The sequence below is a fragment of the Somniosus microcephalus genome, unplaced genomic scaffold (assembly GCF_052327205.1).
Source record: "Somniosus microcephalus isolate GS21.2 unplaced genomic scaffold, FLI_Smic_1.0 scaffold2, whole genome shotgun sequence".
NCBI classification, from domain to species: Eukaryota; Metazoa; Chordata; class Chondrichthyes; order Squaliformes; family Somniosidae; genus Somniosus; species Somniosus microcephalus.
The window spans coordinates 2,962,567-2,982,172 of NW_028225189.1; the positions used below are offsets into that span (position 1 = coordinate 2,962,567).

Below are 19,606 nucleotides of genomic sequence, written 5' to 3' on the forward strand. Positions count from 1 at the left end.
CAGTTTTAAAGAGGGTGCAGGAACAGAGAGGCCTCGGGGTGTATGTACACAAATCTTAGAAGGTGGCAGGACAAGTTGAGAAGCCTGTTAAAAAAGCAAACAGGATCCTTGACTTTATTAATAGAGGAATAGAGTACAAAAGCAAGCAGGTTATGCTAAGCCTTTATAAAACACTGGCTAGGCTTCCGCTGGGCACCACACTTTAGGAAGGATGTCAAGGCCTAAGAGAGGATGCAGAAGAAATTTATGAGAATGGGACCAGGGATGAGGGACTTGAGTTAAGTGGAGAGATGGGAGAAGCTGGGGTTGTTCTCCTCGGAGCAGAGAAGATTAAGAGGAGATTTGATAGAGTTGTTCAAAATCAGGATGGATTTTGAGAGAGTAAATAAGGAGAAACCGTTTCCAATGGCTGAAGGGACAGAAACCAGATTTAAGGCGATTGGCAAAAGAACCAGAGGTGACATGAGGAAACAGACTTTTACACCAAGCTGTTGTGATCTGGAATGTGCTGCCTGAAAGGGCGGTGGAAGCAGATTCAATATTATAATTCAAAAGAGATTGAGATGAATACTTGAAGGGAAAACATTTACAGGGCTTTGGGGAAAGAGCAGGGGGAGTGGGAATAATTGGATCGCTCTTTCAAAGAGCCGGCACAGGCACGATGGGCCGAATGGCCTCCTTCTGTGCTGTATCATTCTATGATGCTATTCTACACAGACACACACACATACAGTCAGACAGACACACAGACACAGATACTCACTAAAATACAGTCAGACACACACTCACATTTTTTCTGCATGAACTTTTATTATTAATTTCAAAGACTTTAAGAAAAAGGCGGGAGTGGTGGGCGGAGGGCTCTTAAAGGGACAGGGACTCTCCTTTTCAATGTGATTTTCATTAAAGGGTCCGAGTCCCTCCTTGCCTGTGGAGGACCAATTTTAAAAGGACAGCGTCTCGAAATCAGGTGCTGTCTGCGTGTGAACCACCTCCTCCCAATTTCCTGCCAAGCGATCCCTGCAGGCACCACTCCACTCTAGGAGTGGCTCCTAGAATCAGACAGCACAGAAGGAGGCCATTCAGCCCATCGTGCCTGTGCCGGCTCTTTGAAAGAGCTCTCCATTTAGTCCCACTCCCCTGCTCTTTCCCCATAGCCCTGAAAATTTTTCCCCTTGAAGTATTTATCCAATTCCCCAGTGAACGTTATTATTGACTCTGCTTCCACCGCCCTTTCAGGCAGCGCATTCCAGATCACAACAACTCGCTGCGTCAATAAAATTCTCCTCACCTCGCCTCTGGTTCTTTTGTCAATGACCTTAAATCTGTGTCCTCTGGTTACCGACCCTCCTGCCACTGGAAACAGTTTCTCCTTATAAGCTACAGCTATACAAAGCCCTGGTTAGACCCCAGAGAGTCACAGAGTCATAACGGCACAGAAGGAGGCCATTCGGCCCATCGAGTCTGTGCCGGCTCTCTGTAGAGCAATCCAGTCAGTCCCACTCCCCCGCTCTATCCCCGTAGCCCTGCAAGTTTATTTCCCTCAAGTGCCTATCCAGTCTCCCCTTGAAAACATTGAGTGTCTCCGCTTCCACCACTTCCGTCGGCAGCGAGTTCCAGGTCCTCACCACTCGCTGCATAAAAAAGTTTATCCTCACATCCAACCTGTATCTCTTGCCCAAAACCTTAAATCTGTGTCCCCTAGTCCTTGTACCATCAACTAGTGGGAACAGCCTTTCCCCGTCTAGCCTATCCAAACCCGTCATAATCTTGTACACCTCTTATCAAATCACACCTCGGCCTCCTTTGCTCTAATGAAAACAAATCCAGCTTCTCCAACCTGTCCTTGTAGCTAAGATCCTCCATCCCCGGAACCATTCTGGTAAATCACCTCTGCACCCTCTCGAGGGCCTTCACATCCTTCCTAAAGCGTGGTGACCAGAACTGGATGCAATACTCCAGTTGTGGCCTAACCAGCACTTTATAAAGGTTCAGCATAACTTCTCTACTTTTGTACTCAATACCACCTCCTTCACCTGGCACCTTCCCGTGCAAGCGCAGGAGATGCAACACATGCCCTTTTACCTCCTCCCTTCCCACTGTCCAGGGCCCCAAACACCCCTTCCAGGTGTAACAGCGATTTACGTGTACTTCTTGCAATTTAATATACTGTATTCGCTGCTCACGATGCGGTCTCCTCTACATTGGCGAGACCAAATTCAGATTGGGTGACCGCTTTGCGGAACATCTCCGTTCAGTCCGTACGGGTGACCCCGAGCTTCCGGTCGCCTGTCACTTTAATTCACCGCTTCACTCCCACTCTGATCTCTCTGTCCTCGGGCTATTGCATTGCTGCAATGAAGCTCAATGTAAGCTGGAGGAACAGCACCTCATCTTTCGATTGGGCACTTTGCAGCCTGCCGGACTCAACATTGACTTCAACAATTTCAGATAATTATCCCTGACCTCATTTTTCATGCAGTATGATTTTTGCCATTCCCATTTGCAACATTTTATCTTTCCTGCCTCTTACAAAAGTACAGGATGTTGTTTCTATTTCTTCCTCCCCTCCTAACCCCACCCCCACCCCCGTCTCTGCACCTGCTTAATATCTGTTACATCTCCAGCTTTTTCCAGTTCTGATGAAGGGTCCCAGACCTGAAACGTTAACTCTGTTTCTCTCTCCACAGATGCTGCCTGGCCTGCTGAGTATTTCCAGCATTTTCTGTTGTTATTTCCTCTATTTATGAAGCCCAAGATCCCATATGCTTTGTTAACCACTCTCTCAATATGTCCCGCCACCTTCAGGGACCTACACACATTAACTCCCTGGAGCACTGTGTACAGTTCTGGGCACCGCACCTCAGAAAGGATACACTGACCTTGGAAGGAGTGCAGCACAGATTCACCAGAATGTTACCCGGGCTCCAAGGGTTAGATTATGAGGAGAGATTACATAAACTAGGCTTGTGTTCCCTGGAATCTAGAAGGTTAAGGAGTGATTGAGGATTTTAGGATTTTGAAAGGAATTGGGAGAGTAGATAGAGAGAAACTTTTTCCGCCGGTGGGGGAGTCGAGGACAAGGGGACATCACCTTAAAATCAGAGCCAGGCCATTCAGGAGAGAAGTTGGGAAACACTTCTTCACACAAAGGGTGGTCGAAGTGTGGAACCCTCTCCCGCAGAAAGCAGTCGATGCCAGCTCAATTAATCATTTTAAATCCCAGAGCGATAGATTTTTGCTGGACAAGGGAGCAAAGTGATATGGAGCCAAGGCAGGTGGGTGGAGTTAAGACACAGATCGGCCATGATCTCATTGAATGGCGGAACAGGCTGGAGGGGCTGAATGGCCTCCTCCTGTTCCCATGCTCCTATTTACTCTATCAAAACCATTTCTGTTTTGAACACCTCTATTAAATCTCCGCTGCACCTTCTCTGCTCCAAGGAGAACAATCCCAGCTTCTCCAGTCTCTCCACGTAACTGAAATCCTCTGTGTATTTGTCGTGGGGCAGCAGGCTATAGCAAACAGCTTTCTTAAGAACATAAGAAATAGGAGCAGGAGCAGGCCATTCGGCCCTTCGAGCCTGCTCCGCCATTCAATAAGATCATGGCTGATCTTCTACCTCATCTCCACCTTCCCGCCCGATCCCCATATCCCTTGATTCCCCATGAGTCCAAAAATCTATCGATCTCAGCCTTGATTATACTCAATGACTGAGCCTCCACAGCCCTCTGGGGCAGAGAATTCCAAAGATTCACCACCTCTGAGTGAAGAAATTTCTCCTCATCTCAGTCCTAAATGGCCGACCCCTTATTCTGAGACTGTGACCCCTGGTTCTAGACTCCCCAGCCAGGGGAAACAGTCTCCCAGCATCTACCCTGTCAAACCCTGTAAGAATTGTAGATGTTTCAATGACATCACCTCTCATTCTTCAAAATTCCTGGGAATATAGGCCCAGTCTACTCAATCTCTCCTCATAGGACAATCCCCCCATCCCAGGAATCAGTCTGGTGAACCTTTGTTGCACTCCCTCTAAGGCAAGTATATCCTTCCTTAGGTAAGGAGACCAAAACTGTACACAATACTCCAGGTGTGGTCTCACCAAGGCCCTATATAATTGCGGTAAGACTTTACTCTTATACTCCAATCCTTTTGTAATAAAGACTAACGTACCATTTGCTTTCCTAATTGCTTGCTGCACCAACGTGTTAAGATGAGAAATGATAAAGGCAAGAAGTCACTTGTGGGAGTGGTGTACAGGCCCCCTGACAGTAACCACACGGTAGGATGGAGTATAAAGGAAGAAATAATGGGAGCTTGTCAGAAAGGTATGGCAATAATCGTGGGGGATTTTAATCTACATATAGACTGGAAAAATCAGATGGGCAAAGGTAGCCTAGATGAGGAGTTCATAGAATGTTTTCGGGATAGTTTCTTAGAACAGCACGTTCTGGAGCCAACCAGAGAGCAGGCTATACTGGACCTGGTATTGTGCAATGAGATAGGATTAATTAATGACCTCACAGTGAAGGCGCCCCTAGGTAGCAGCGATCATAATATGATTGAATTTTACATTCAGTTTGAGGGAGAGACGAGTGGGTCCAAGACTAGTATTTTAAACTTAAATAAGGGCAATTATGAGGGCATGAAAGCAGAGCTAGCTAAAGTGAACAGGCAAATTAGGTTAAGGGAGAGGTCAATAGAGTTGCAGTGGCAGACATTTAAGGGGATATTTCAGAATACACAGAATAGTTACATTCCAATGAGAAAGAAAAATTCCAAGGGGAGGACCCACCATCCGTGGTTAACTAAAAAAGTTAAAGATAGTATCAAACTTAAAGAAAAAGTATATAATTGTGCAAAGATGGCTGGCAGGTCAGAAGATTGGACAGAATATAAAAAACAGCAAAGAATGACTAAAAGATTAATAAGGAGACAAAAATGAGAGTACCAGAGAAAGCTAGCTAGAAATATAAACACAGATAGTAAGAGTTTTTATAGATATTTAAAAAGAGAAGAGTTAACAAAGTGAGCATTGGTCCTATAGAAAGTGAGTCTGGGGAATTAATAATGGAAAATAAGGAGATGGCAGTTGAATTGAACAGGTATTTTGCATCGGTCTTCACTATAGAGGATTCAAGTAACATCCCAGAAATAGCTGTAAATCAGGAAATGGAAGGGAGGGAGGAACTCCAGAAAATTACAATCACCAGGGAAGTGGCCCTAGAAATAGTAGATGCATTGCTGGTCATCTTCCAACATTCGATAGACTCTGGAACAGTACCCATGGATTGGAGGGTAGCTAATTTTACCCCACTATTCAAAAAAGGTGGTAGAGAGAAAACGGGGAATTACAGACCGGTAAGCCTGACATCGGTAGTGGGGAAAATGCCAGAATCCATTATAAAAGATGTAATAGCAGAGCACTTGGAAAACAGTGACAGGATTGGACAAAGTCGACATGGATTTACAAAAGGTAAATCATGCTTGACTAATCTACTGGAATTTTTTGAGGATGTAACTGGTAAAATAGATAAGGGAGAACCAGTGGATGTGGTGTATTTGGACTTTCAAAAGGCTTTCGATAAGGTCCCGCATAAGAGATTAGCGTGTAAAGTTAAGGCACATGGGATTGGGGGCAAGGTATTGACTTGGATAGAGAACTGGTTGGCAGACAGAAAGCAAAGAGTTCGAATAAACGGGTCTTTTTCCGAGTGGCAGGCAGTGACTAGTGGGGTACCGCAGGGATCGGTCCTTGGACCCCAGCTGTTCACAATATATATTAATGATATAGACGAGGGAACTAGATGTAATATCTCCAAGTTTGCAGACGACACAAAGCTGGGTGGGCGTGTGTGCTGTGAGGAGGATGCCGAGAAACTCCAGTATGATTTTGACAGGTTGGGTGATCGGGCAGAAGCATGGCAGATGCAATATAATGTGGATAAATGCGAGGTTATCCACTTTGGTGTCAAAAACAGGAAGGCAGATTATTATCTGAATGGCAATAGATTGGAAGAAGGGGAAGTGCAATGAGACCTCGGTGTCCTTGTGCACTAGTCACTGAAGGTAAGCATGCAGGTGCAGCAGGCGGTTAAGAAGGCAAATTGTATGTTGGCCTTCGTAGCGAGAGGGTTCGAGTACAGGAACAAGGATGTCTTGCTGCAGTTGTGCAGGGCCTTGGTGAGACCACATCATGAGTATTGTGTGCAGTTTTGGTCACCTTATCTGAGGAGGGATGTTCTTGCCATGGAAGGAGTGCAGCAAAGATTCACCAGACTGATATCTGGGGTGGCAGGAATGATGTATGAGGAGAGATTGGGTCGATTGGGCTTATACTCGCTGGAGTTTAGAAGAATGAGAGGGGAGCTCATTGAAACTTATAAAATTCTAACAGGACGAGACAGACTAGATGCGGGAAGGATGTTCCCGATGGTCGGGGTGTCCAGGACCAGGGGTCACAGTCTAAGGATAAGGGGTAAGCCATTTATGACAGAGATGAGGAGGAATTTCTTCACCCAGAGAGTGGTGAACCTGTGGAATTCTCTACCACAGAAGGCAGTAGAGGCCAATTCATTAAATATATTCAAGAAGGAGTTGGATATATTTCTTAAGGCTAAAGGGATCAAGGGATATGGAGAGAAGGCGGGAACAGGGTACTGAATTTGGATGATCAGCCATGATCTCATTGAATGGCGGAGCAGGCTCAAGGGGCCGAATGGCCTACTCCTACTCTATGTTTCTATGTTTCCCTCACTGATTGCGGCTCTTCACCAACACCGACTTTACAAAGAAAGCCCCGCGCGGCAGCCTGGAGCTCGGGCCCAGCGCGCAGGCACGGGGGAGGATGATTGACAGGGGCCCAGGGTGTGTGCTGAGGATGCGCGGTGCGGGCCGGGCGCCTGTGGAGCAGTTGAGGGCGGGGCCATGGGGCGCATGCGCGGGGTCAGCCACAACTCAGTGCGGCGGCCAGAGTGCTTTCTGGAGCGCGGGGCCTTGTCGGGATTGCGGCCGCCATTACTGTTGATCTTTTCAACCAACTTGTGCAGCAGCTGGGGCCTGAAGATCAGCTTCACTGCCCCTGGGCTGGGAAAGGGGGACATGAGACAACATTCTCCCTCTTACCCCCTTTCTAAACTCCTTTTACAGAGTTTTAGAAGTGGAGCATTTGCAGACAGGAAGCTCAAACCAAACATCACCACAAGATCTGACAGAGTTGCTCGATTCATCAGGACCTGAATATCATCGGCCTTTGCACATGGAAGGAGAGAGCAATGATCGCAGCGCGGACAAACTGCACACGTGTTCCCTGTGTGGACTCGCCTTCAGCCGATTGCCTGCCTTGGCGAGACACGTGCTCCGTCACACCGGGGAGAAACCGGGTAAAGGTGGGGTTGGTGGGAAGGGATTCAGTTCCCCGTCTACGTCAGAAGTTCATTGGCGCAGTCACCCCGGAGACAGTCCGTTCACCTGCTCCGTGTGTGGGAAGGGATTTATTTATTCATCCCACCTGCTGAGACACAAGCTTGTTCACTCTGATGAGAAACCATTTAAATGTTCTGACTGCGGGAAGAGCTTCAAATACTCCGGGCATGTGAAGGAACACCAGCATGTTCACACCGATGAGAAACCATTTAAATGTTCCGACTGTGGGAAGAGCTTCAAATACTCCAGGGATCTGAAGGAACACCAACTTGCTCACACCGATGAGAGACCATTTACATGTTCCGACTGTGGGAAGAGCTTCAAATGCTCCAGGTATCTGAAGCAACACCAGCTTGTTCACACCGATGAGAGACCATTTACATGTTCTGACTGTGGGAAGAGTTTTAAATGCTCCGGGACTCTGACCAGACACCAGCGAGTTCACACCGGGGAGAGGCCATTTCCCTGCCCCTGCTCAGTGTGTGGGAAGGGATTCACTTACACATCCCACCTGCTGAGACACCAGCTTGTTCACACTGATGAGAGAGTGTTTAAATGTTCTGACTGTGGGGAGAGCTTTAAAAGCTCCAGGGTCCTGAAGCGACACCAGCTTGTTCACACTAATGAGAGAGCGTTTACATGTTCTGACTGTGGGGAGAGCTTTAAAAGCTCCAATGACCTGCTGAGACACCAGCAAGTTCACACTGTTGTGTAGCGCAGGGCCCTGTAGACAGCTGGGGTGACATGAACGTGGAATGGATGAATGTTTTATAAATTCTTGTACTGCTGTTTAATCTTTCAATCTGTTGTGCTGATGATTCCCTTGATTTGACTGTTAATGTTATTTTTGTTTTTCTCCTTATCACAGGCAATTGCCTATTAAAAGTCAACCATCACAACCAATAAAACCTGTAACATAACCAAAAAAAGTTTAAAGGAAACTTAAATTAAATTAAAATTCTATTTTCGGTGGTGATGATGCACGCCAGTCCCTCTGATACCCACCGGTCACGGAAGGCCTCGAGCGCGCCGGTGGACTGTTCATGTTATTACATCGAATGTACAGCACAGAAACAGGCCATTCGGCCCAACTGGTCCATGCCGGGGTTTATGCTCCACACGAGCCTCCTCCGACACATCCTCCTATGTTTATCTGGCTTCTCCTTAAATACATCTATGTTGTTCACCTCAACTACTCCCTGTGGTAGCGAGTTCCCCATTCTCATCACTCTCTGGGTAAAGAAGTTTCTCCTGAATTCCCTCCTGGATTTATTAATGACTTATATTTAGAGCCCCATAAATATGATGAGATTCTGTTAAGCTGACCAGTATGTTGTTATACTTTGTCTTTTTCTGATGAATGAAACATTACTGAGCCCCTGTACCCGTGTTATAGGATGAAGTGCCAGACAAGTGAAGGCACAACGTCTGGGTGTGAATCTAATAATAACCTCACTGACCGTATAGGTGTGTTAACCAGATGGGCTTGTGGTTATAGTCTGGTCACAGATGGACTAAATTCCCTGAATTAACAGGAGTTCAGGAGGCGGTCAACAGACAGGTCCAAACAATCCCATTTCCTGAGCGGTAACCAAGCTTGTGTACAAGAACAGGCCACTTAAGCCATTGTCAATTGGAACAGACTCGAGAAGATTGCGCGCGAATCCACTGTACTTCTATTCTCCAGATTGAGGGAATTATCACCCGATCTGTGTTATGCAGCGCTCTTAATAAAGCCTGGAGAGACAATCTGTGTTCTTGTGAGCTTGATTATCTGGTGTCCGAAACCCTGGGACTCCCGATCATTAGAGTCAACCTCAGTGTGTGGAAAGGGATTCCCTGGTGTATCCCACCCGCTGACACACCAGAGTGTCCACAGTGTGACTGCGGTGGGTCGATTCCACTGTTTCCGATGCCTTTAATCACATCCAGGACTGAACCATGTTAATTCAGGCAACTGGGGCTTGTTAATGTTAAAACCCCAATAACTGGGCTGGATTTAAAGATTATTCCCTGTTCTCAGTACTAGTGAGCAGAGAGAAGCTGATGTTATAGAATCATAGAGCACAGTAGGATGCCTTTCGGCCCATCGTTCTGGTGCCGGCTCTTTGAAAGAGCGATGCAATTAGTCCCACTGCCCTGCTCTTTCCCCACAGCCCTGCAAATTTCTGCTTTTAGTATATATCCAATTCCCTTTTGAAAGTTACTATTGAATCTGCTTCCACCTCCCATTCAGGCAGTGCATTCCAGATCACCACAATTCGCTGTATAAAAAAAGTCTCCTCATTTCCTCTCTCGATTCTTTTGCCAATGATCGGAAATCTGTCCTCTTGTTACCGACCCTCCTGCCAGTGACAACAGCTTCTCCTTGTTTGCTCGATCAAATCCCCTCATAATTTTGAGCACCTCAATCACAGCTCCACTTAACCGTCTCTGCTCCAAGTTATATTGCCAGTGTTTTGTGAATTGTTGCTGTGATCAAGGTGCTGGATGTCCGTGCCTGGGGAATGGGACATTCTATCCTCGTGAGCACCGAGTGTCAGCATCCAGCAATCTCTGGTCAGGGACTGTCTTTTTAAACTGCCTCACCTGAGCTTTTTGACTCCCTGATTTCATTATTAAACATTTCAGAGTTTTTGCAGAGTGACCAAGGCTGAACAGATAAATGTGAGGTATTACATTTTGGTAGGAAGAATGGGGAGGTCACTTATCACTTGGCGGGTGCGAGTCAAGTTGGGGTAGAGGAACAAAGGGATCTCGGAGTACAAATACACAAATCACTAAAAGTTGCGACACAGGTTAGCAAGGCCATAAAAAAAGCAAACCAAGCACTAGGGTTTATTTCTAGAGGGATAGAATTGAAAAGTAGTGAAGTTATGCTAAACCTGTATCGAACCTTGGTTAGACCACACTTAGAGTAGTGCGTACAGTTCTGGTCGCCATATTATAAGAAGGATATAGAGGCACTGGAGAGGGTGCAGAGAAGATTTACAAGGATGATACCAGAAATGCGAGGGTATACATATCGGGAAAGGATCAACAGGCTGGGTCTCTTTTCTCTTGAAAACAGAAGGTTGAGGGGTGACCTAATAGAGGTCTTTAAAATTATGAATAATGTTGATAGAGTGGATACAGAGAGAATGTTTCCACTTGTGGGGAAGAGCATAACTAGAGGCCTCAATATAAGATAGTCACCAAGAAATCCAATAGGGAATTCCGAAGAAACTTCTTTACCCAGAGAGTGGTGAGAATGTGGAACTCGCTGCCACAGGGAGTGGTTGAAGCGAATCGTATCGATGCATTTAAGGGGAGGCTAGACAAGCATATGAGGGAGAAGGGAATCGAGGGTTATGCTGATAGATTTAGATGAGGAAAGACGGGAGGAGGCTCGAGTGGAGCATAAACACCGGCATGGACTGGTTGGGCCGAATGGCCTGTTTCTGTGCCGTATATCCGATGTAATCCTATGTCAAGTATCCCAGCTGGCTTAGCTCCAGGCACTTTAGCTCAGTGGGCAGCACTCTCACCTCGGAGTCAGAAGGTCGTGGGTTCAAGTCCCAGTCCAGAGACTTGAGCATAAAAATCTAGGCTGACACTCCAGTACTGAGGGAGTGCTGCGCTGTCAGAGGTGCCGTCTTTCGGATGAGATGTTAAACCGAGGCCCCCGTCTGCTCTTTCAGGTGGATGTAAAAGATCCCATGGCACTACATTGAAGAAGAGCAGGGGAGTTCTCCCCGGTGTCCTGGGGCAATATTTATCCCTCAATCAACATCACTGAAATAGATTATCTGGTCATTGTCACATTGCTGTTTGTGGGAGCTTGCTGTGCACCAATTGGCTGCTGCGTTTCCTACATTACAACAGTGACTACACTTCAGAAGTTCTTCATTGGCTGTAAAGCGCTCTGGAACATCCTGGTGTTGTGAAAGGCGCTATATAAATGCAAGTCTTTCTTCCTCAGCAAGAGGGCGAGTGTCAGTGGTTGGAGGGAGGGGCTCAGTGTTGTCACTGGGTTGGACACAGACAGATTGAAGCTAAAAGACAGAGAATGCTGAAGTTTGGAATGATAACAGCCAAAGTCAGGAGATGAGCCCTTTGCCTAGATAAGGGAGGTGGTTGCTAAGAGACCCACAGACCTAATAACACTGCAAACTGCTCAGGCAGCAGACTTGTTGGCAACATGTGAGGTCACGGGTGAGTTGGTGCCCAGACAACAGAGCCTTGGGCATTCCTGAGAGAGACAAACTGGTTCTGTAACCGGGAGAACAGGTTGAGGGAGTCACCCTACGTGGGACGGCTCGTCTGAGGTGTTAACACAGAGGCAGCTTGGGAATGGGATGATCAATGAATCATAGAATCATAGAAATTTACAGCACAGAAGGAGGCCATTCGGCCCATCTTGTCCGTGCCGGCCGACAAAGAGCTATCCTCCCTAATCCCACTTTCCAGCACTTGGTCCGTAGCCTTGTAGGTTACGGCACTTCAAGTACATATCTGTTAGGGTGAAAATTATACAGCTTAAAGCAGCAACATAAAGAATTAAAGAATGTTTTGTAAGAAGTGAACTTGTAAATAAGAAACAAGACAAAACAAACTCAGCTTAAGAGGGGGCGGCTCAGCTCGGGACACAAACTGTAATTCCCCCTTAGGCTTTACAACATTCGCTGCCCTCATTTTGTGTTAAATTCACAAAGCTTCCATCTTTGTCCCATGAGGATTCCCCATAGTATGTCTAAGTGCTGTTGTGGTGGGCAAGGGGCAGGAATTAACTGTTTGTGTCTGTTACCATTAAAACCATTGTGCTTGACATTAATTGAATTGAGGAATAGTCGACATTTTTAAGTAGTTTCTTGCCAGATTGAGGGTAGGCAAGATAATTGATAGAAGGCCTCCAATCAAATTACATCAGTGCCCTTCAGCCAGTCAGATTAATGTGTTCAAATGAGGCAAAATAAAATGAACAGTTATTGAATGTGGGAAACACTAAATATTTCACATTTATTCAGTGGTGCAGCCTTCTGCAAACTATTTGCTGGAAGCCCTTTGGATGTATTAATGTAATTCTACTATTCTATGATGCAAAGTCGATGAATCAGAATTGTGAGTATTGATGAGTTACAGTAATTGGTAGCTGCAAAACTGCCCATTTTGTAATTAACCATTAAAAAGTGCCCAAAGTTCTGGAAGGTTCCATATCATTTTACGTTGCCAAACTAGTATCCTGTGAGGACCGGGGAGTTGTTGCTGGGGGAGCGAGATTGGGTGAAGACACCTGTGTGTAATATTTTGCGAGAATGTATAGAAGAAGTTTCAATACCTTGTTGCTAAGGGAACGTGATTGGGTGAGGACAAGAGAATTGTTGCTGGGGGAGAATGTTGTCAATTTCTGTCCTGGACTCTCAGTGATGGCTTTTGGAAACTCCTTTCACCGGCTGTGAGAAGGGCAGGATTGACAGACGGGGAAACTCAAACCAAACTTCACATCAAGATCTCAGAGAGTCACTCCATTCATCAGGACCTGAAATTCATCGGCCTTTTGAGTGCGGAAGGAGAAATGTTTGGGAGGTAAGTAGCACGGAGTCCAGTTCTACGGAGTACGGCTTCTACAGAGTACTTAACTCGGGAATTGGGTGAGTGAGCGAATTCGATGAGGTGGGGGTAAGAGGTGCTGCTTGATACGTGAAAAAATATAAACAACTAGGGTTTAATTAGGACTGTGGGCTAAGTTACAGTAAAGACCTAAAGCATATAACTAAATGTAATAAATTAAACAAGATTATTACCTAGATTAAAAACTATTAATAGACAATTGGGTATTTCAAAACTTGGAAACCTAATTAGTTAAATAAAATACAATAGAGATGGCCGGGCAGGTGATGTGTTGCAGCTGTAGCATGTGGGAGCTGGTGGACCCCAGTGTGATCCACAGCAACCACACAGAGTCATAGAGGCACAGAAGGAGGCCATTCGGCCCATCCAGTCCGTGCCAGCTCTCTGTAGAGCAATCCAGTCAGTCCCACTCCCCCGCTCTATCCCCGTAGTCCTGCAAGTTTATTTCCCTCAAGTGCCTATCCAGTCTCCCCTTGAAAACATTGAGTGTCTCGGCTTCCACCACTTCCGTCGGCAGCGAGTTCCAGGTCCTCATCACTCTCTGCGTAAAAAAGTTTTTCCTCACATCCCGCCCTGTATCTCTTGCCCAAAACCTTAAATCTGTGTCCCCTAGTCCTTGTACCATCAACTAGTGGGAACAGCCTTTCTCCGTCTAGCCTATCCAAACCGGTCATAATCTTGTACACCTCTGTCAAATCACCCCTCAACCTCCTTTGCCCTAATGAAAACAAATCCAGCTTCTCCAACCTGTCCTTGTAGCTAAGATCCCCCATCCCCAGAACCATTCTGGTAAATCTCCTCTGCACCCTCTCAAGGGCCTTCACATCCTTCCTAAAGTGTGGTGACCAGAAGTGTCTGCAACTCGAGGAACTTCGGCTCAGAGTTAGAGTCATAGAGTTATACAGCACAGGAAGAGGCCCTTCGGCCCATCGTGTCCGCGCCGGCCATCAAGCCCTGTCTAATCTAATCCCATTTTCCAGCACTTGGTCCGTAGCCTTGTATGCTATGGTGTTTCAAGTGCTCATCTAAATGCTTCTTGAATGTTGTGAGGGTTCCTGCCTCTACTACCCTTTCAGGCAGTGAGTTCCAGATTCCAACCACCCTCTGGGTGAAAAAGTTTTTCCTCAAATCCCCTCTAAACCTCCTGCCCCTTACTTTGAAACTATGCCCCCTGGTTATTGACCCCTCTACTAAGGGAAAAAGTTCCTTTCTATCTCCCCTATCTATAACCCTCATAATTTTGTACACCTCAATCAGGTCCCCCCTCAGCCTTCTCTGCTCTAACGAAAACAACCCCAGCCTGTCCAGTCTCTCTTCATATCTGAAGCACTCCAGCCCAGGTAACATCCTGGTGAATCTCCTCTGCACCCTCTCCAATGCAATCGCATCCTTCCTATATTGTGGCTACCAGAACTGCACACAGTACTCCAGCTGTGGCCTAACTAGCATTTTGTACAGCTCCATCATAACCTCCCTGCTCTTATATTCTATGCCTCGGCTATTGAAACCAAGTATCCCATATGCCTTTTTAACCACCTTATCCACCTGTCCTGCTGCCTTCAGGGATCTATGTACATGCACACCAAGGTCCCTCTGATCCTCTGTCCTTCCTAGGGTCCTACCATTCATTGTGTATTCCCTTGCCTTGTTAGTCCTCCCAAAATGCATCACCTCACACTTTTCAGGGTTAAATTCCATTTGCCACTGTTCCGCCCATCTGACCAACCCGTCTATATCGTCCTGTAGCCTGAGGCTTCTCTCCTTGCTATTTACCACTCCACCAATTTTTGTGTCATCTGCGAACTTACTGATCATACCGCCTACATTCATATCTAAATCATTAATGTACACGACAAACAGCAAAGGACCCAGCACCGATCCCTGTGGTACACCACTGGACACAGGCTTCCAGTCACAAAAACAACCTTCGACCATCACCCTCTACCTCCTGCCACTAAGCCAATTTTGGATCCAATGTGCCAAATTGCCCTGGATCCCATGGGTTCTTACCTTCTTGACCAATCTCCCATGTGGGACTTTGTCAAAAGCCTTACTAAAGTCCATGTAGACTACATCAACTGCACTACCCTCATCCACACACCTAGTCACCCCCTCTCAAAATTCAATCAAATTGGTTAGACATGATCTCCCCCTGACAAAGCCATGCTGACTATCCTTGATTAATCCTTGCCTCTCTAAGTGGAGACTAATTCTGTCCCTCAGAATTTTTTCCAATAATTTCCCTACCACTGATGTTAGGCTCACTGGCCTGTAATTCCCTGGTTTATCCCTGCTACCCTTGTTGAATAATGGTACTACGTTATCTGTCCTCCAGTCCTCCGGCACCTCCACTGTGGCCAGAGAGGTTCTGAAAATTTGTGTCAGAGCCCCTGCAATCTCCTCCCTTGCCTCACACAGCAGCCTGGGATACATCTCGTCTGGGCCTGGGGGTTTATCCACTTTTAAGCCTGCTAAAACCACGAGTACCTCCTCCCTCTCAATACTAATTTGTACAAGTATATCACAATCCCCCCTGCCTGATTTCTATGCCTGCATCGTCCTTCTCCATAGTGAACACAGATGCAAAATATTAATTTAAAACCTCACCTTCATCTTCTGGCTCTACACACAGATTGCCACTTTGGTCCCTAATGGGCTCTACTCTTTCCCTGGTTATCCTCTTGCCCTTAATATACTAATAAAACACCTTGGGATTTTCCTTTATTTTGCCTGCCAGTGTTTTTTCATGACCCCTCTTCGTTCTCCTAATTTCTTTTTTAAGTACCCCCCTGCACTTTCTATACTCCTCTAGGGCTTCCAGTGTTTTTAGTCCTTTGTATCTGCCAAAAGCCCCCCTTTTTTTCCTAATCCATTCTTGTATGTCCCTTGACATCCAGGGTTCCCTGAGCTTGTTGGTCCCACCCTTGACCTTTACAGGAACATGTTGGCGTTGTACTCTCTCTATTTCCTTTCTGAAAGACTCCCACTGCTCTGATGTGGATTTTCCTACAAGTAGTTGATCCCAGTTCACTTTGGCCAGATCCTGCCTTATCATATTAAAATTGGCCTTCCCCCAATTTAGATCCTTTATTTCCGGTCCATCTTTGTCCTGTTCCATAACTACTTTAAATCTCACCGAATTATGGTCACTGTCACCAAAATGCTCTCCTACTAACCCTTCTACCATGTGCCCTGCTACATTCCCTAGAATTAGGTCCAGTACCGCCCCTCTCTTGTAGGACTTTCTACATGTTGGCTGAAAAAGCTCTCCTGGATGCACTTTAAGAATTCCACACCCTCTAAGCCTTTCACACTCTGACTATCCCAGTTAATATTGGGGAAGTTGAAATCCCCAACAATTACTACCCTATTATTTCTACACCTCTGAGATTTGCCGACATATCTGTTCCTCTATCTCCCCCTTACTGTATGGGGGCCTATAGTACACTCCCAGCAAAGTGCTTGCCCCCTTTTTGTTTTTAAGTTCTACCCATATGGCCTCATTAGAGGAACCTGCTAAGGTATCATCCCTCCTTATTGCAGAAATTGACTCCTTGATTAATATTACTAACCTGATTTTTGGTCAACTCTTGGCGTATTCACGTTTAATAAGTCTCCGGGAGAAGGAGTCGCTTCACTTGTACTGGTTCCTGTGGCCTGATCACCTTCCCCAGGAGCACGGCCTTGATTCTGGGGGTGTTTTATTGCACCGCATGGTGTACTTGAGAAGAGCCCCATCAGGGCGCGTGCGGGGGGGTGCGTGCGGGGGGGGTCGGGTGGCGCGTGCGGGAGGGTCGGGGGGCGCGTGCGGGAGGGTCGGGGGGCGCGTGCGGAATGGTCGGGGGGCGCGTGCGGGAGGGTCGGGGGGGCGTGTGCGGGAGGGTCGGGGGGGGCGCGTGCGGGAGGGTCGGGGGCGCGTGCGGGAGGGTCGGGGGGCGCGTGCGGGAGGGTCGGGGGGCGCGTGCGGGAGGGTCGGGGGGCGCGTGCGGGAGGGTCGGGGGCGCGTGCGGGAGGGTCGGGGGGCGCGTGCGGGAGGGTCGGGGGGCGCGTGCGGGAGGGTCGGGGGGCGAGTACGGGAGGGTCGGGGGGCGAGTGCGGGAGGGTCAGGGGGCGAGTGCGGGAGGGTCAGGGGGCGAGTGCGGGAGCGTCCATCTCCAGGACCAGTGTGTATCTGAGTCAATGGGACTCTCTCTGACCTTTCTCCCCGGTCCATCTCCAGGACCAGTGTGTATCTGAATCATTGGGACTCTCTCTGACCTTTCTCCCCAGTCCATCTCCAGGACCAGTGTGTATCTGAGTCAATGGGACTCTCTCTGACCTTTCTCTCCAGTCCATCTCCAGGACCAGTGTGTATCTGAGTCAATGGGACTCTCTCTGACCTTTCACCCCAGTCCATCTCCAGGACCAGTGTGTATCTGAGTCAATGGGACTCTCTCTGACCTTTCTCCCCAGTCCATCTCCAGGACTAGTGTGTATCTGAGTCAATGGGGCTCTCTCTGACCTTTCTCCCCAGTCGATCTCCAGGACCAGTGTGTATCTGAGTCAATGGGACTCTCTCTGACCTTTCCCCCCAGTGCATCTCCAGGACCAGTATGTATCGGAGTCAATGGGACTCTCTCTGACCTTTCTCCCCAGTCCATCTCCAGGACCAGAGTGTATCTGAGTCAATGGGACTCTCTCTGACCTTTCTCCCCAGTCCATCTCCAGGACCAGTGTGTATCTGAGTCAATGGGAATCTCTCTGACCTTTCTCCCCAGTCCATCACCAGGACCAGTGTGTATCTGAGTCAATGGGACTCTCTCTGACCTTTCTCCCCAGTCCATCTCCAGGACCAGTGTGTATCTGAGTCAATGGGACTCTCTCTGACCTTTCTCCCCAGTCCATCTCCAGGACCAGTGTGTATCTGAGTCAATGGGACTCTCTCTGACCTTTCTCCCCAGTCCATCTCCAGGACCAGTGTGTATCTGAGTCAATGGGACTCTCTTTGACCTTGTTCCACAGTCGATCTCTGGAAGCTCTTTGAATCGGAAGGGTTCTCTCCGGTTGGTGCTCTCACAATCCTGTGCTGGTTCACCTGCTGTTGTTCCTCAGTCTACAATCCCTGTTTACTTCGAGCTGAGCACCTTCCTCAATCACACCATCTCTCACCGGGACATCTAATTGTGGCAAAGCAGAAAATAAGAACAATATTGAAAACGTGAAATAATGTAATGTAGACTTTTAATCTGCTTACTAATAATTCAATTTCAAGGCCGAGTATTTGTTTGATTTTGTGCCTTTCCTCAGATCCCCAGTTGCGGGGCTGTGTGTTTAGTTTGGAGATTTTCCTCAGATCCCCAGTTGCGGGGCTGTGTGTTTAGTTTGGGGATTTTCCTCAGATCCCCAGTTGCGGGGCTGTGTGTTCAGTTTGGAGATTTTCCTCAGATCCCCAGTTGCGGGGCTGTGTGTTTAGTTTGGAGATTTTCCTTAGATCCCCAGTTGCGGGGCTGTGTGTTTAGTTTGGAGATTTTCCTCAGATCCCCAGTTGCGGGGCTGTGTGCTTAGTTTGGAGATTTTCCTCACTAAATTTCCGACCTCCTGAGACTCCCCCATTCTCACTGCTCTGGGCGGAAATGCGCCATTTTCTGTGCGGAGTTACTGCCCGGAACGGTGACCCTGTGACCCTCCCTCGCTGTGATCTAAACTCGGGGCTGAGCAGCCGTTGTCGGGCCGGGTGCTGAATGGAGCCGAGTTCCCTCAGTCACAGAACAGGCCCTGTAACCCGGGCAACAAGCCTGTTTCTGACCGGCCCAGCACACAGCAAACCCATGATCAGCAGGGGAGCAGCACTGCGCCTGCGCGGGAGAGAGAGAGAGAGAGAAAGGGACGGCACTGCGCCTGTGCCGGAGGGCGAGAAAGGGAGCGGCACTGTGCCTGCACGGGAGGGCAGGGGAGCGGCACTGCGCCTGCGCGGGAGAGAGATAGAGAGAGCAAGGGAGCGCCACTGCGCCTGCGAGAGAGAGAGAGAGAGAGAGAGAAAGAAAAAGGGAGCGGCACTGCGCCTGCGCGGGAGTGCGTAAGGGAGCGGAACTGTGCCTGCGCCGGAGTGCAAGGAGCGGCACTGCACCTGCGTGGAAGAGAGAAAGGGAGCGGCACTGCGCCTGCGCGGGAAAGAGTAAGGGAGCGGCACTGTGCCTGCGCCGGAGTGCAAGGAGCGGCACTGCGCCTGCGCGGGAGTGCAAGTCTGCGTCACAGCGCCTGCGCGGGAGAGAGAAAGGGAGTGGTACTGCACCTGCGCGGGAGAGCGATGTCGCACGAACGCATCACTATCGCTCCCAGTGGTGGGAGGACTACATCGGAACATATTGTCAGGAGGAGGCCTTTCAGCCCCTCCAGCCTGTTCCACCAGCCCATTCCATTCACTCCACCTGATTTCAAGGGTTGAGCATACTGGATACAGCAAACACCTGACAACTAGCCGCGCCTCTAGCCAAGCTGTCCCAGTACAGCTACAACGCTGGCATCTATCCGACAATGTGGAAAACTGCCCAGGTATGTGCTGTCCACAAAAAGCAGGACAAATCTAACCTG

At 48.0% G+C, this 19,606-nt stretch overlaps 1 pseudogene across 1 annotated transcript in view; it reads left to right on the forward strand.

The window, feature by feature from the left end:
• Positions 1-19,606, forward strand: part of LOC147084094 (uncharacterized) — a 445,069-nt pseudogene that overhangs the window by 394,439 nt on the left and 31,024 nt on the right. The window contains exon 2 of the transcript XR_015075925.1: positions 7,151-7,904. The product of XR_015075925.1 is annotated as an uncharacterized LOC147084094 (transcript). The remainder of the gene's footprint in view (positions 1-7,150; positions 7,905-19,606) is intronic.